Source organism: Mustela putorius, unplaced genomic scaffold (assembly GCF_011764305.1).
Source record: "Mustela putorius furo isolate JIRA1106 unplaced genomic scaffold, ASM1176430v1.1 tig00003845_pilon_pilon_pilon, whole genome shotgun sequence".
Lineage (NCBI taxonomy): Eukaryota > Metazoa > Chordata > Mammalia > Carnivora > Mustelidae > Mustela > Mustela putorius.
The window spans coordinates 29718014-29736758 of record NW_025421998.1 but is presented as its reverse complement, the minus strand read 5'-3'; positions in this window follow the sequence as shown (position 1 = coordinate 29736758).

Sequence of the window (18745 nt, the reverse complement as noted above, 5' to 3'; positions counted from 1 at the left end):
CTAGCCATCAGGGAGATTCAAATTAAAACCACATTGAGATATCACCTTACACCAGTTAGAATGGCCAAAATTAGCAAGACAGGAAACAACATGTGTTGGAGGGGATGTGGATAAAGGGGAACCCTCTTACACTGTTGGTGGGAATTCAAGTTGGTGCAGCCTCTTTGGAGAACAGTGTGGAGATTCCTTAAGAAATTAAAAATAGAGCTTCCCTATGACCCTGCCATTGCACTCCTGGGTATTTACCCCAAAGATACAGATGTAGTGAAAAGAAGGGTCATATGTACCCCAATGTTTATAGCAGCAATGGCCACGGTCACCACGTTTCTTTGTGGAAAGAACCAACATGCCCTTCAACAGACGAATGGATAAGGAAGATGTGGTCCATATACACTATGGAGTATCATGCCTCCATCAGAAAGGATGAATACCCAACGTTGGTAGCAGCATGGACGGGGCTGGAAGAGATTATGCTGAGTGAAATAAGTCAAGCAGAGAGAGTCAATTATCATTTGGTTTCACTTATTTGTGGAGCACAAGAAATAACATGGAGGACAAGGGGAGTTAGAGAGGAGAAGGGAGTTGGGGGAAATTGTAAGGGGAGGTAAACCATGAGAGACTATGGACTCTGAAAAACGATCTGAGGGATTTGAAGGGGTGGAGGGTGGGAGGTTGGGGGAACCAGGTGATCGGTATTAGAGAGGGCACGGATAGCATGGAGCAGTGGATGTGTGCAAAAACAAGGAATACTGTTATGCTGAAAATAAAAAAATTTAAAAAATTTTTTAAAAAGTTACACAGTATTTTTAAAGTGCTGGGGGAAAGTAAAACTGTCAACCCAAAATTCTTCTCTTTACTTCTCAACTTTATTACCCAACTCTATACTGAACTTAATTTCCTATCTAACCTCATTCCTATATGATATTATTCAGACACACAGCTTTTAATATCACCAACTTACCCGTGATACACATATGTATGTTTACAGCTGAGACATGAAATACAGACTTGTATATCCAACTCCATACCCCACTAGAATGTCTAAAAGTTGTTCCAAATTCATTATGGCTAAAAGTGAACTTCTAATCTTCAAACTGCTTCACCTACAACCTTCTCCTTCTCAACCGATAGCAGCTTCTATTCCTCTCTTTCTGTCCCCACGTATAATTTTAGAAATGGTGTTGGCTTTAAGTTGAACCTGTATCTGGAGTCTGACCACTTATCACACACCCATTGCTACTGCACTGGTCCAACCACCAGCATTCTTTACCTATACTACTGCTTCCACCCTTACCTCTTGTCATCTTAACCTCTCTAGCCTAATTTCAACAGAGCAGCCAAATGCCTTTTATCTCTCTTTTAAAAAAAACTTTCAAATGAACTCCAGCCACACAGAGTGGAAACTCAAGTGCTTGCAATGATCTTCAAAGCTATACAACAACCACAGATCTTTCACTCTTTTACTCCTTCTCTCCACGTATTTACAAGTCTTGTTCTTATGTTTAAACAGTTTATATTGGTCGTTCCATATATTTAGAAAGTTTTTTACTCAGATGGTCATAGGCTTATTCTTTTATTATCTTTAATGAAATATGCTTTAGTGTTACCTTTAAAAATCTTTTTATACACTATATTATTTATTATGTATAATGTAGTTTTTGTTTCTCCTTTCCTTAATAAAAGTACTTCAAGGACAAAGATTACTTATAATAAATGTGTTTATAGACATGCTTTTATTCCTGAAATAGACACTCAATATACACTTGAGAGGAGCATAAATTAATAGAATTTGTCATCTCCTCCCCACCTACTTTTATCTTTTTAAGATTTTGCTTTGAGAGGCATTTATACGCTTTTTCTTTCACCTCACAGTTTTAATTTTCCTTAGTAGCAACTTTCCTTTGTGGATTTCAGTTTTTCTATTTCATTTTCCTATTTGCTCATTTTATCATTGCAAATTTTCATCTCATTCAGTTTTTTAAATTTCTTCTTTTTACTTTTCATTTTTATTTTATTTTTTTTCTGATGTTTTTTGGCTGCTCTTTTAAGGAAAAATATACCCTTATATCCTGTTCAGGATATTGTCATCCTTTTTACTTTCCCCTTATCTTTTTAATAGATTATCAGAGATTGACATATCTAGTATGAATTTTCTTGTACTTTATTTGGTAGTATTTTTATATAGATTCCTTTAGAAAAATGTTTCCTGAAAATAGGGTTACCTCTTTATATCCAGGATTCCCTATAGCATGAATTTTACTATTCTTCAAGTCTATTTTGGATACATGGATCCTGGTAGAACATCTTTCTTGGATTGTTCAAGTGGGTATCAATCCAATGGGCCCAATTCATAGATCACATCTCAGCAAATGGGAATCTTTCAAGTATTGTTGGTCACCAGGATTGAAATAGCATAACAACACACACACGTACACATGCACATGCACGCAAAAGTCACTATAGAGTGAATATTTACCACCCACCTGGCACTGGACTATGTGTATTGTATATTTCTCTTTATTGACAGCAGTATGAGGAAGTATTTTATTACTGTAATTTAAAAATGAAGAAGCTGAAGCATATAAAGATTTAAAAACTTGATTAAATACACAGCACTTTGAAAATCAAAGATCAAAAGCCAAATTTTCTGGATTTCTTTCTGATTCCTAACTAGAAAAATGTTCTTAAATATGATGCTATTCCTTTGCAGTGCACTAGGTATATTAAGTAAGTGTTGTTCCTAGAACGCTCAACTGTCAGGTCTCTGCCAATTTTCAGCAGCTCTGGAGCATTTTATCTGCTCTATCTTAGAGCATTTTATATGCTAAAATTAAAAAATAGGTCACCACCAGCCTAAATACCTAAACTTTTACACTGTTATTTTCTGAAAGTTTAAATCTTTGAAGAAATGATGACAACAATAGGATATCAATTCATACCTGTTAGAATGGCCTAAATCCAGAACACTCACAACACTAGTGCTGGCAAGGATATGGAGCATCAGAACTCTAATACATTGGTAGTGGTTATACAAAAGGGCATGACCACTTTGTAAGAAAGTAATGGTTTCTTACAAAACTAAACATACTCTTACCAAATGATCCAACAACCATGTTTTTTGGTATTTACCCCAAAGAACTGAAAGCTTATGTCTACACAAAAACCTGATCACAGATATTGATAGTGGCTTTAATTATACTTGCCAAAAGTTAAAAGCAACGAAGGTGTGCTTCAGTAGGTGAATGGATAAATGAACTGGGTCAGACAATGAACTATTCGGTATTGAAAAGAAAGGTGCTAACAAGAAGAAATTAGGAAATCTCTTCCGGGTTCTAGTATATCATTTTTTTTAACTTCCAGTTTTAAAGCTATTTCAAGTTTTCATATGTGCATGTGTAGGTGTATGCATGTGTGTATTTTGTCATCAGAATATTTTAGAGAGTAGATGAGATGGTGCTGATGGAAGATGATGCCCAATATCAAGTTCATCATCTGACATAAGTTTAATATGTAAAGTGTTTTTTGGACCTATGAGATATCTTAAATGATCTATTTATTAATAGGTACATATAATTATAAAAGACAAAGCTGGACCCCATCCATGTATATTTTCTTTAAAAAAGCTTATTAATCAAAGGTTTGACAGGGCACCTGGATGGCTCAGTTGGTTGAGCATCCGACTCCATTTTGTCTCAGATCATGATCTCAGAGCTCTCAGGGTTGTGGGATCAAGCCCTACATGGGTCTCTGTGCTCAGCAGAAATCTGCTTGAGGTTCTCTCTCTCCCTCTCCTTCTGACCCTGGTGTGCTCGCTCATTCTCTAAAATAAATAAATCTTACCAAAAAACAAATGTATGTTTGCAGAAGGTTAAAATTAATTGTCTTTTTATTGTGATGGTGGTTGTGTATGCATGAATGGTTGAATTTAAAAGTAGTGTAAATTTAAAAATATTTTTATCTAAAAACATATCCAAAATATAATCTTTCCTTAACACTTCCTTGTGTAGAAAAGGAAAAAATTAAGAGTTACTATTTGAGTTCCAAAGACAACGAGGAATTATTTTGGATATTCTGAAGTAACATGCAAAGTAGATATAGGAAATACCTAGACGCTGATGTCTGCATTTTGATAGAACACACTTCAGGAAAACTACACTTTCTGACATGAATATAGTTTTGAAAATTTGTATTTTGAATTACACTTTAAGATTTATAATCACAGCTGCTTCCTTTATGCCTCTAGGCTTTTTCTTTCTCCAAACAGAGGAAGAGAGAGAGACTGAATGAGAGTTAAATTGAATAATTGCAACAGAAATCTTCCTATTTGGAAAGAGTGTACTGTTTCTCTTTTGATGATAAATGAGCAAATCTTACTATATTCAGTGCATACAGTAATCTTGCTTAGAGGTATATTAGAGTTCATGTTAAATCTTGTTTCAGAAAAAGTTACCTATGCTTTTTTTTTTTTTTTTTTAATGTTTGTAGTGTTTTAAAACAATAAGCTCTATCGCATCACTGTCCACACTACTGGAAGGGAAATAAAGCACAAGAAAGCAATTTCAGTAGTTAGCATGGAGGTTGAAAACTGCTGGCATTGTAATTGCACTTTGCTGATGTATCTTTTCAGAGGCATACTTTTGCTGCTTCAAAAGAATCTGTTCTACTTGGTGAGCATTCTACCTTGCAGGTAAAAGCAGTGCCAGCATTTACATAAATGACTGTTTTCTGGGTGTTCTATACTAAATACCAAAAAAGGGTTGGAAGCCCAGGTGTTGCAATTATTACCTGGTTAGTGATATTTGTAATGTATTCACAGAATACAAAGTTTTTCATAATTTTTCTTAGAAATAGAGCATAAATATAAATAGTACAAGGATGTGTAATATAATTTTAAAGGAACCTTCACATATAAATGCGAGTTCCTGTCCTGGGAACTGAGAAGTGCAGATTATAAGGAAGCAAAGGAGAATCATCTAAAATGGCACAGAAAGATTGAGGAAGAAAAAAGCCCAGAGTCACGCTAGCTTCAAGCAATCAGATCTGATGAAAATTAAGAGCGTGTGTTAAAGGAACAGACATTTTCTTGCAAAGGGATTAACTACACATAAGTCACAAAGCTTCGTTTCCTTAGTTAATTGTTACCATCTTGGGAAATTGTCATAGGGTCATCTTACACTTTTGGGTTGAATGAAAAAGTATCTAGTAAAGTGTTAAACTCAACTGTTACGGTAATTCTGAGCAAAAACTGCCACGTACAATTTCTGTTTCATCCTTCTCTTTCAAAATACACTCCAACCCATACATCCCATGCTATCAGGCTTATTGTTTTATTAGTGTGATTCCCCATTCTCAGCCTTGCTCCTCCCAAATTTAATGCTACCTCTTGCATGTACTTACTTCTTTGTATGGGCAAATTTATGAATCAGGGAGATTGTACTTTCACAAATAACCTGAATTTGTGTTAATTGTGGCCACCATTTTAGAGAAAATCAGGGGAGAGAATTAGGAGAATCCATTTTCCTTAATTTTATTCTCAAAACGGACAGGGAAGACTTTTAATATGAACAGAATGGTAGGAGGCAGAACATCCTTCCTATCTTACATGCTGTGCCAAAGTGAAATGACCAATATCTGGCAAAGTCTATTTTCAGCTAACCTAAGAGAAGAAAAAAAAAATCACAGATTAAAAAAAAAAAAGTATACCAATTGCCCAAAGCAATCAGGGCAGAGATACCTCTGGGTGTAATACAGCAGAAAGTCTTGTGGAAATGGGGTAATTAGTCGAAAAAGTGAACCAACCCAATGGCAAGGGAGGCATTAGAAAGTGCCAGAAAAAATTTGCTTATAAATCTGAACATTTGGATAACACATATACCTTATTAGACTTACCATAAAAGGAGATAGAAAATCTGTCCTGTCTAATCTCTCCAGAAGAAACTGAATCCATTATTAAAAATTTCATCTTCAGTTATCTTACTCATAAATTCTTCCAAAAGGAGAAAATAAAAGGCATGCCATATATTAATTGTTCCAAAAAGGAGTGTTTTCAATTCCTTTTATGAAAAGTACATTCTGATTGCTAAAGAGTTGAGAGTCGAATGGCCTTTTAACAGTTCTTTTAAGACCAAGTCTTCTTAAATTTTACCAGCAAATGATACATAGCTCAAACTTAACCCTGATTGCCCATGAATTAAATTGAGAATTAATTATTCTATTTCTACTTGGTTTGTAACTGACAACTTTCCTTCCATCACTGCCACCAAAACCCAACAAACTGAGATTTCTTAGGTATCAGGAAAAATAATGAATGCCAGATTAGGAATACTGCTGTTACTGGATATTTTTAAAAATTGTAATCTTTTAAGGATCTATATGATGACCATACAATGTCACTTGGAACACTAAAACAAAGAGGAAAAAACATGGAATAGAGAATGTAAAAAGGCAGATTCAGCTAACTACATGATGAAATAAGTTTAAGTTTATGTGTCTAGTATTAAGCAACACTACAAATGGGGAAATTGACAAAAAATAGATATTAGAGATGAACACTAGAGATTGTGAGAGCATCAGATACAGTTTCATGCATTAGCAAACATATATAAACATAGCAAGAGTGAATTAATTGCTTCTGTGGCAATAAGTCCTTCATCACTGGATAGAATAAGGCTGTACCTCAACCCCACCCATGACTCAGCTGTCATTTGAAGTGTTTTGTAGAAAATGTCAGGGACTTATTCCTCTAATTGGGATTACCAACTGCTAGTTACAAAATAAAAATATTTTTGCTATAGTTTAATATGTGTGTGTATGGACTTTAGGCATTGGGCGGCATCTGTGTGGCTCAGTGGGTTAAAGCCTCTGCCTTCAGCTAAGGTAATGATCCCAAGGTTCTGGGATGGAGCCCAGCATCAGGCTCTCTGCTCAGCAGGGAGCCTTTTTTCCTCCTCTCTCTGCCTGCCTCTCTGCCTACTTGTGACCTCTGTCAAATAAATAAATAAATAAATAAAATCTTTTAAAAATAAATAAATAAGTAGATAGATAAGCACCTGGACATTTAAATGAATTTCAAAAAGTAAACAAACTGACCTGATCAGAATCCAAATTAAGTAGAGATGATTATTTCAGAAACTCCCTTTCTCTTCTCTTCTGTTAATACCGTCTTCTCAAGTCAACTCTCATTTTGACTGCTGATACCCTATTACTTTTGCCTCTTCTTGAAAGTTATATATATGGAATCATACAATACACACTCTCTTGTGCCTGGCTTCCTTTGTTCACTCTTACGTTTGTCAAGCACATTCAAGTTGTTTACCGTAGTTTTCTTGCTTCAATCACTTTCATTGCTTTGAGCTTAAAGTGGTATATGGAATGCAAAAAGAAGAAAGAGAAAAAGAAAGAAAAACAGGGTAGGGATAGAGAAAGAAGAAGAAGACAAGAGATATAAAGGCCTTAAGGAGATACTCAGCAATAACCTGACTGAACTCTGATCACAGGAAATGGAATTAGAGGAGTCTCAGTGGATGCAGGTCCTAATTTTAGCTCTCATTCCCCTATTCCCTTTATTTTTTAATAATCTAAAAATATGGATTTAATTTCAAAGAAAAGGATCAAGTCATTTAATTGATACTAGGTCTTTGCTATCTTCGTGGGGTAAATTTTCAATTTTTTTAGAAATAAGAAAATAAAATCACATTACATGCTGTCCACTTGTTAATGTAGCCTATAGTTATGAATATCATACTTCTGAAATACCATACCTTCCCAATGGGAAAACTATCCATATTTACATGCATTCATCACTGAGAGCTGTGGTCTTTAGCTCATTAGAAATTATGTATTGTAGGTGGAATACACTCTTACCCCAAGAAATTCAGTGACGAAGAAACTGGAGAAAACAAAGTGAAGAAAGAAAGAAAAAGGACCAAGTTGGAGGAATTCTGCGAATCTAGATGATGAGTTTGATTTAAGACTGATTCTTCCAGCTTTGGGATATGCCTTGAAACTGTGACATAGTTTCTCCTTTTTACACACTGGAATTAAAATAAGCTTGCAAGATTAAAAGCAAAAGCAAAGCGAGTTAGTAAAATGTGTGTACTTTGCCAGCCACACAAAAAGATCCATATTTTACGCCAGTGATAGGCTAAGTCTTACTTAATGCTGAGGCCTCTCCCCTCTCACCCCCGTCACCAAAAACCCCTCTCTAATCTGATCCCACATACCTCTAATACCACAGGACAACTACTTTGGGAGAAACCAGATATATTATTTAAAAATCACTGTTTCACCTTTTTTAATTCAACAGGGAAGAGCGTGACTGTGCCAATGAAAGGTTTCTTTTTTAATGTGAATAAAAAGGAGGATGCTTTAAAAGATGGGTGGGGGATAGCATTATGAAATTTCAGATATCTAAATGTATACCATTTATAACCTATCTAATGTTTATTCTTTTCCAAAAGGGACTCTTTCTGTATTCTGGATGGCTGCTGTAAGGCCACCACTATGGACGCCTTTCTACAGAAGAACATCTCCAAGAAGGAAAGTAACTTTGTTCCTCTACCGTCTCAAAAGGGTAACGGAATGGCTATACATTTTAGTGTGTTGACGATACAGTACAGAAAAGGCAGAAATACTGGAATTTTATTTTGATACCATAGACCTATGACTGAAAGCCAAATGACAAAGACGTAAATCAGAAAGAAAAGAAATGATTTATTGCATTTATGATTAAGGTTTTTGTTGATTTTTTTAAGGGTAAGTATCTCTTGTTACGTCTCTGTTTAGTAAAGATACTAACCACACAACAAACATTTTGAATACAGGACATACAATCCTTGAATTTAGAGAACATAACACACACACACAAAATCGCATTTGCTCATTCTGAAAAATTCAAGAAACAAAACCAAAAACAAAAAAAGTATAACTCTTATCTCCCTCCTAAAACATCTTTCTTACCTATTATAAAAATCTACCTTATATTTATTTAACATTCTCAAGATGTTTTTAACATTCTTAGAAATAAAGAAAGACAGTTTTTGAATTCATAATAATGAAGTTATAAGAGGATAGTTGAGGGCAAAGATGTAATACTGAGACCATTTCAGTCACTTATTAAGAAATTTGGCAAGAAGTGTTTTAAATGACGGGAATGAGAACACTTCTGTTATAACTTGTCTAGGCTATGAACAGAAGATACAAGATGTTGCTGACAAGGACCTTTCAAGAAAAGCCTGTAATTATAACAACAATTTGACAACTGGGATTAGATATTATTTATATGAAAACAATTGAAATGACAGTGACCACCAAAAAGTATAATTCAAGAGGCAGAAAAAAATATCAAAAATCAAAAACTTAAGGCTAAATAAAGTGAAAAGAAAATTGTTATCTATTTTATTTTATACTATTTATTCTCAGTATGTGAAATTCTTAATAGTGAACATTTATAAATATTTGTGAAATCAGTCTACCCATTTTAGCTTATCTTATGATATTTTGAGTCACTTAATTAAATTTTAAAATACGATTGTTAGGTGGCAGAATTTATCTACTATCTTCATTTTTCTTGATTTCTCAAGGAAAACAGAAACGTCAACACTATGAAATTTGAAAGAAATTCCAATCAAGGAGAACTTATACAGCTGCCTTTGTCCTTCACACTGCGCATCCAACAGAATGAAGCACATCTCTCAAGCTACACCAGCATGTCATGGCCGACTCTAACTTCTAGAACCCATTATTGACAATAATAAATTATGTTAGTTTTATTACTTACTGTAGATACTCTAAGAATACCAATAATATTAGCAGCATTTGGTTTACATATTAGCAGTATTACTAAAAAGCCAAAAAGGAACATTAAAAGATAGCTAGGCTGGAATTTAAAGTGAGTTTTTCATTATTGAGCTCATGATGATTTATAGATTTTTAGAGTAAATTTGATTATTCTGATCTCTTGTCAATGGCCAGCTATTTTTCCCACTATTATTTGGTGACAGTTATGTAAAAACAGAATACTTATTCTATAATTCTCAGATTTTAGTGGTTTTATGAATTATTAGTTTGGTTGAAATGAAATACATATTCTTTTTTTTTATTTTATTATTTTTTTTATTTGACAGACAGAGATCACAAGCAGGCAGAGAGGCAGGCAGAGAGATAAGAGGAAGCAGGCTCCCTGCTGAGCAGAGACTCATGTGGGGCTGGATCCCAAGACCCTGGGATCATGACCTGAGCCAAAGACATAGGCTTTAACCCATTGAGCCACCCGGGCACCCCTGAAATACATATTCTTAAGGAGAATGTCCTAGAAAAAAATTTATTTAATATGTCTAACTTTATTGTAAGAACTTGGATGATTATACTGTACATTTGGGGGACACTTATAAATCTTATGCAACATTACTCCAACACTCAAAGACAATTTGATAATAAACATTTAAAGTAAAAATAATTCACCTAATTTTGAAAATTATATAAATTAGAATTTTCTAATATTCACTAAGTCTCCATTCAGTGATATGTTGTTATTTCACTTTATACAAAATTAAAAGCACCTATGACTCATTTGATATAATTTAAGTTTTGCATTATTTAAGTTTATATCTAACAACACAGACATGCTATGATTAATGATTTTTAAGATAATATTAACTAAAAATAAAACATAATAGATTCACCCATTTTAAAAGTGAAAATGCCAGAAAACAAATAAATTTAATATACCAATTATTAATCATTTTATTAATTTTTATAGTAATTAATTATGATTATTTAAATTATTCACTACTATTTAATAATAATGATTGATTTTAATGATTTAATAATATCATACTAAAAATCAATGATAGCACTACAGAGAACTATGAAGTTGTTAAGAAAAAATAATTGGGATTGATTTATCTTTTCTATGTATGCCCGTAACACAAAAGTCATGCTGAAGTTTAATTGAAGTTGGGAAATTCTAGCCTCTGACAAAGGCATTTGTTTTACTTATTATAATGATAATGAAATAAAAATTTCATTTATGGAATAAAAAGCATCAGCATGTCTAGATAAAGGAGGGATTATTAAAATTATCTTTCCTTAGTTTTGGTCTTGTAACCATTCAATCAATGAATTTTTAAAGCTATTAAACAGCTTCATTGTGAAACAGTAACCAGCTTTTTAAAAATCCTTTTTATTTTCCAAAATGCAGTTGTGGAAGGAAAAGGATAGATAGTGACTAAGTTTTTGAAGACAAAGCTTATCTTTTCTGTTCCTAAAATAGTTTGGGGAATTGGAATGAAATTAGTTTTATAAAGTAATTTAACTATTTGAGATACTTAGTTCAATGTACACATAGGAGTCTGACCTAATTTCAATATCAATTCAGAATTTTATAAAGAATGTAGTCTTTTATACAGTAGACACATAATTAAAAACTAACTATTAGTACTAGAGAACAAATACTATATAAATATTATTTTCAATAATCTTTTAGAACATGGCCTTGAGAAAATTAAAATATTTTCCATCATAAAAGGTCAAACCCTAGTTGGTTCTTAAATTACCTTATCATAAAAGATATTAAAATGACACAGAAAGTTTATTCCTTAACTTTGAGTAGAGTAGCTCTGAAGTTCGTTTGCAGTCACATACTAATAAAACAACTGAAAGGTGCTCATTAGAATCTTTTCCTTTCATTTTAAAAAATGCTTTTATAATACAGTTTTATCATTGCAACACAAATATTTAAGGAATGGGAAGATTCAAAAATGACTAAATTGAATAGCAGCTTTTTCATAATTTCCCCAAACTGGAAACAACTCAAATATCCCTCCATTAGTGATGGTAAAGAAAGTTCAGTACACTTGGATGTGGAATGCTGTGTGAGCAACTGAAAGGGACAAACTATTGATACGTTCAAGAACATTCAAGAATGTTAAATGTATATTTCTAAGTGAAACAATATCTAAAGATTCATACTGAATGATTTAATTTATACGACGACCTAGGAAAGGCAAAACTGGGAGAAAAACAGATCAGTGACTGCCAAGTGCTATGAGTAAGTGCTCATAGAAAGTGGGTCCGGGGTGAACATACTGTCTGGAATAATGTGCTCATGGCTACATGGCTCTACGCATTTGTCAAAACTGACAGAAGAATACAGCACAAAAAATGTGTTTGCCTCTATGTTAATTTTTGGGGAAAAAAAATCGGCTAGGATGTGAGAGGAAAGATGGAATGTAGGCTGTGACAAATGAATCTGTCGTCCCGTGAACTGGAATCTAAACAGAAGAGTATGGGAAAGAAGCTGACATATGTAACTTGGGAAAACAATATTTTGACTGGATAATGTAAAGCTAAAGACAGAGAGGCACAAAAACTCTATACTCTGGTAAATTTGTTTAAAAAGGGAGGTGTGATTTAAGAAGTTTGAGACTATGTTATTTGTAAAATAAGGTAGGAAATATAAGTTTATATAAGCATATATAAGTATATATAAGTATGTAGACTCCAGAACTACAGCAAGAAAGATAGAAAATGAACCTAGAGCTTCTTACCGTGCTAGATAGTGAGAAAGCCCATAATCAAAAAGCATGAGTGGATTGGTCAAGACTTGTTAAAAGACATGAGGCATTGTACATCAATTACATCTCAGCAAAACTAGAAAGGGAAAAAAAAAAAGATTTCCCAATGTCCACAGATGGGAAAGCTCAAGAGACAATATAAGCAACAAAAGTATTGCATTGTAATCCAAAACCAAAATAAATATCCATGAATTTGTAAGTATTTAAATAAACACTGGAGGAATGATAAATGGAGCATAAACAATAACTTCCTACAGATATGTTTCAATGATTACATGTAGAAGGAATGAGGGATGTAGAAAATCACCACTAGAACACTACCTATGGATTCTAAATTGGTAGGTGGATTTGTAAGGATAAAGAGGGTATTTGCGTAGTTTCAAAGTATATCCTTAAAAACATTTAGTAATCACAAAATAGTAACATTACCGGAGAATCCTAGAGGATGCCACTTTACCCAGGTGGTCGTGGTTAATGTTACCAGTACAGAATGTGGATATCATTATTACGTAACTACCCCCGCCCCAGCAGGAAACAAGGAGAAAGAGTATTATTACTTCTAGGCTATTTCCCAGTAATGCATAACCTCAATCTAATCATGAAACAAAAGCATTCAAACACAAATTGAGATACATCATATAAAATATCTCACCACTTATCTTCAAACGGGTGAAGATAATGAAAGATGAGGAAAGAGAGTTATAGATTGGAATTGGCTATGAAGAGATGACAACAAAATGTAAATGGCATCTTGGATTAGGTCCCAGAACAGAGAAAGGATATTAGTGACCAAACTTAAAATCTAAATAGCTTCTGTTCTTCAATTAATATTATTGCACCAAAGTTAATTCTTTGCTTATGATAAATATTCTATCATCATGTACAATGCTAATATAAGGGAAACCTGAATGATGGATATACAGGAAATCGCTATACTTTTGGTAACTCTTCTTTAAGTCTTAAATTATAAAAAAATAAAAGTTTTTAAAAGTGCTGTGCATGCCCAGGAATGTATGTTTTTTTCTGACACAGTAACTATAATTCAATCTGAATAAAATATTTAGGATTCTACTTTTCTTAAAAAAAAAGAAAAGATTTATTGAATTATTAGAGATGGGGAGAGAGAGAGAGCATGAGCAGAAGTAGAGGGTTGGAGGAGTGGCAAGCTGAGGGAGAGGGAGAAGCAGACTCCCTGCTGAGCAGGGAGCCCAAGGCAGGGCTCTGTCCCAGGACCCTGGTCATGACCTTAGCCAAGGGCAGACACTTAACCGACTGAGCCACCCAGACGTCCCTAGGATCTTACTTTTCATTTGTGTTTTGCCATTTCTGAACAACACTCTTAAAAGATCCAGAATGAACTGGAATAGGAAATGTTCCTCTTTTCACTGTAGTTACAATCTTTGTCAGCACAATATATCACTGTTTCCACTTTCTTATTGATAATGTTGTCATGAACAGACAACTGAAGTCTCATGTGTCAAGTTTCCCAAATGCTTCATATTTGAAATATTAAAGATTGAGGATTGTGTTTGCCAAAGTTCTCATTATTCAAGATGCTATTTGGACGATGTGTGCATTCCTGTGGATTACATTCTACAAAACCTGACATTTTTAAAAGAGGAGACACTAAAAAAAGGAACTCGAATGTCCATTGTGGCTGTTGTGGCATTGCCAAATTATGTGATGCAACCTCTTTGGTTTTCCTCGGATTTTTCGGGATCTGGAGCTTTAACAAATAAACAGAAATATTGAACTTTTTGGTAAATAGTTTTACTGAGCACTTAGTCTTAATATTTGTATTTTAGATGTGTGCTACTTCTATTAGATACGTTTCAGACCATTTATTATGCTTAGCCAGGGGGTGACTGGGTGGCTTGGTCAATTAAGCATCTGACTTCCGCTCAGGTCATGATCCCTGGGTCCTGGGACTGAGTCTTACATCAGGCTCCCTGCCCAACAGAGAGTCTGCTTCTCCTTCTCCTTCTGGGGTTCCCCTGCTTGTGCTCTTTCTCTGTCTGTCAATTAATAAAATATTTTCCAAAAACAGTGTTGGTTTAGCCTGGATGCCATGTGCAGTATATGCCAGAATGGCTGGTATCAAAGTAGTTGCTTAGTTTGTATTTAACCAACTTTCCATATATTTATTGGAAAGGGACAGTTATAAGGGGCACTTGGGTGTCTTGGTCAGTTAAACATCTGATTTCAGCTCAGGTCATGATCTCAGAGTCCTGGGATCAAACCCTGCTTTGGGCTCCCTGCTCAGTGGGGAGTCTGCTTTTCCCTTTTCCTCTGTTCCTCCTTCCACACTTCACCCCCACTCATGCTCCCAATCTCTCTCTCTCTCAAATATAAAAAATCTTAAAAAAAGAAAAAGACGGGGCGCCTGGGTGGCTCAATGGGTTAAGCCGCTGCCTTCGGCTCAGGTCATGATCTCAGGGTCCTGGGATCGAGTCCCACATCGGGCTATCTGCTCAGCAGGGAGCCTGCTTCCCTTCCTCTCTCTCTGCCTGCCTCTCTGCCTACTTGTGATCTCTCTCTGTCAAATAAATAAATAAAAATCTTAAAAAAAAAAAAGAAAGAAAAAGATACCTATAAATACTGACAAACAATCTTTATAATAAGCTCAGTGGAGATGAATCATATTTAGAGAAAAATTGAAGTGTCTGGGGCTCATTTTTTATTCACAGTATTCTATCACATATATTCTCCACTGGATCCCTGAATCAAGTCCAGTGAGAATCAAACCATCTTTTTTTTTTTTTTTTTTTTAAACTTTATGTTTTAGAGTAGTTTCAGGTTCACAGCAAAACTGAGGGTAGAATGAGTAGATTTTCTATATACCCTTCTGCTCTCCTCATACATAGCCTCCCCCATTATAAACATCTCCCCACGAAGTGGTACATTTGTTACCAGTGATAACCTAGATCGACACATTACAACCGCCAAGGTCCAAAGTTTTTTTTTTTTATAGTTCATTGGTATTGTTGTACATCCTGTTTGGATAGAGTGCCATGTATTTATTGTTACAATATTTTAGGGTATTTTCAATGCCCTAAAAATCCTCTGTGCCCTGCCTATCTCTCCTTCACATATTCCGTGGCAACCCCTAATCTTTTACTGCCTCCATTGTTTTTCCTTTTCCAGAATGTTGTGTAGGTGGGATCTTACAGTATTCACCTTTTGCAGATTGGCTTCATTCACTTAATAACATACATTTAAAGTTATCCTATGTTATTCTATGTCTTTTCATGAATTGATAGTGCATTTCCATTTAGTGTTGAATAATAATCCATTGTTTAGAATGATATTCGCTGGTTAATTTATTTATTAGAATTAATAAGGATAAAAACTATTTTAAAACAATGAATTACAATTGCTTAGATAAATGTATTTCATCATAAAGTATCCTCAGTTGAACATGTACTCTTTTAAAGCTTTCTAGACCTAGGCATGCAAATTCCAAAACTGTTATTAACCCAGATCCTGAACACCTAGGTACCTGATCTACAAATTTTCATTCATGCACAATCAGCTTCAGCTCTTTCATTGTGGATTTTTTTTTTTTTTTTTTTTTTTTTACTTTAAGTAGGCTCTGTGCCCAGCGTGGAACCCAAGGTGGGGCATGAACTGACAATAACCTGAGATCAAGACCTGAGCTGAGGTCAAGGGTTGGATCCTTAGCCGACTGAGCCCACCAGGTGAACTTTGTTACAGATTTTCAAAAAGACTTTGTTAGTACCTTTAACTCAGAGATCATATTGAATTCAGTACTTTCTGAAATATTAGATTTTTTGAAAAATATTTTATTTATTCATTTGAGATATAGCAAGAGAGAGAGAGAGAGAGAACATGAGCAGGGGGAGAGGCAGAGGGAAGGGGAGAAGCAGACTCCCTGCTGAGCTGAGAGCCTTACCTGGGCCTCGATCTCAGGCCTCGAGATCACAACCTGAGCTGGAGGCAGATGATTAACTATCTGACACGCCCAGATGCCCCTGAAACATTATATTTAAAATATATGTTTATCCACTCCTCTTCCAATCACTTTCCATACCCTTTTCTCTCACAGCAAAGTAATCATACTTCTTTTGTGGTCTTCATGGAATTCAGGGAAATAGAACACAATGAATCACAATTATTGACAATATTCTAGCCCTTTCCTCTAATATACTGGTCAAAAGAGAGTCTGCTTTTCCCTCTCCCTCTGGGCTCCCCCTGCTTGTGCTCTCTCTCTCTCTCTGTCAATTAAATAAAATCTTAAAAAAAAATAAGTGTTGGTTTAGCCTCGATCCCATGTGTAATATATGCTAGAATGGCTGGTATCAAAGTAGATGCTTAGTTTGTTTTTAACCAACTTTCCATATATTTGTTAGAAAAGGACATTTGTAAATCTAGGACTTATAAACTTATAAAGGACATTTATAAGTCTATTTGCTTCTTTCCTATTCTGTCCTTCATCTCTCCATGAATAAACACAATTTTGAATTGATTATATTCTTTTACTTGTTTTAATTTTTATAGCATTATTTGTTTTGGATATTACAGAACACTGTAGCATGCCATATAATCTTCTGGTTCTTATTTATTTTATCTACTTAGCCTTATTATGCCAACATTCATATTTTTTGGTAATTTCCACAATTCTAAGCATCATCATCATATTTTATGAAGCATTTATGTGCTAGACATGCCTTTAATGTCTTCTACAAATTATCTATTTTATTTATTGTGAGATAGATACAATGAATAGTTCTTGATTTATAACTTACAGGGAAACTGAGAAATTGTTTTCATTTGCACATTATTAGACAGTCAATGGCTAAACTGATTTGAACCTAGATCTGTTTGGTCTTGAAGCATATTCTATATAAATATAAGTAACTAATTTTTCTCCCAGTAATAAAAAATAAAAGTCAGAGAATGGATTCAATATGCTCACAGAACAATATGCTCATTAAAGAAACATATATCTCTTCTATTTTAGCAATAACAAAATATTACCAGGTGCCCATAAATATACAGTTTTTCTAACATCTGTCTAGTACAGGAATATACTCTATAAGAATCTCATAGCTCAAGTAATAAATATAACATCAGATAACATAGAAGGATTCCCATACTTCTGAAAATATCCAATTATGAGTATTGTTTTTGCTATTTCTTATAGATGCAGAGTCCAAGTCACCAATTAGAAATTATTTTTTTTTCTTGCCGCTGTATTGACCGAATTTATCCTTGCCATAGTTTAAGGGAGTCAGCATATACTGCACATTATTCCAACTCTGGCTTTGGACCCACTGAAAGAGCATTAAAAAATATCCAGACTAAGATGTCAGCTTTATTGTTAATAAAAGTTAGGTTAGGGATGTGATATTTTTCTTGCTAACACTCCCTTCATAATATTGTAGCCCCTTCTCACAAGTAAGATTTTACCCTCTGTAATTTATGTGGATATATGTCATTCATATGTATCTAACTTAGTTTGTGAAATTCCTGTAAATACCAAATGTTAGCAAGTATACCTTGCAAATTCTGCCACTTTCATTGATTTTAAGTGATCAGTAGTGACCGTGTATGCCTCTGGATCATATGGCAATAATATTTTTTTAAATAAACATTAGTAAAAATACAGTGCAAAGTATAGTAGTGTACTATGTAAATTTAAGAAGTTGATTTAATAAACACCTCTTGTACCTAGTACTTGCAAGGTGATCTATTCTATGCTTTGAGCATATTAAGATGATTAAGACTTAAGTTTTTATAGTAGAAAAATTTATATTTAAGGAGTGACCATAGAATGAACCACTCTAAATAAAACACATAGAACATGTTAGATGATATGACAAAGTTATAATGAAATTGTAACAGCTCCACAGAGAAAAAAGAGGATAATTCTCTTTGTGCAGATACAGTGTAAAGGGACAAAGTGAATGGATTTTGTCTCAGCCAAAACCATGCTTAGAGGCAGAGACAGGCCAAAGGCGATCTAGAGGTAGAGGCAAGGGAACTGCAGTTTCTCCTTTCAGTAAATTCAGTGTCTTTGTGGTAAACATTTATTTATCACTAGATACAAGGGGAAGGTTTCTAACTTTCTCACTGGGTTTCATACTATTTCCTCTTATCATCTCTTCCCTCTGGCTTCACCACACCAAATCACATGTGTTCCTCAAACA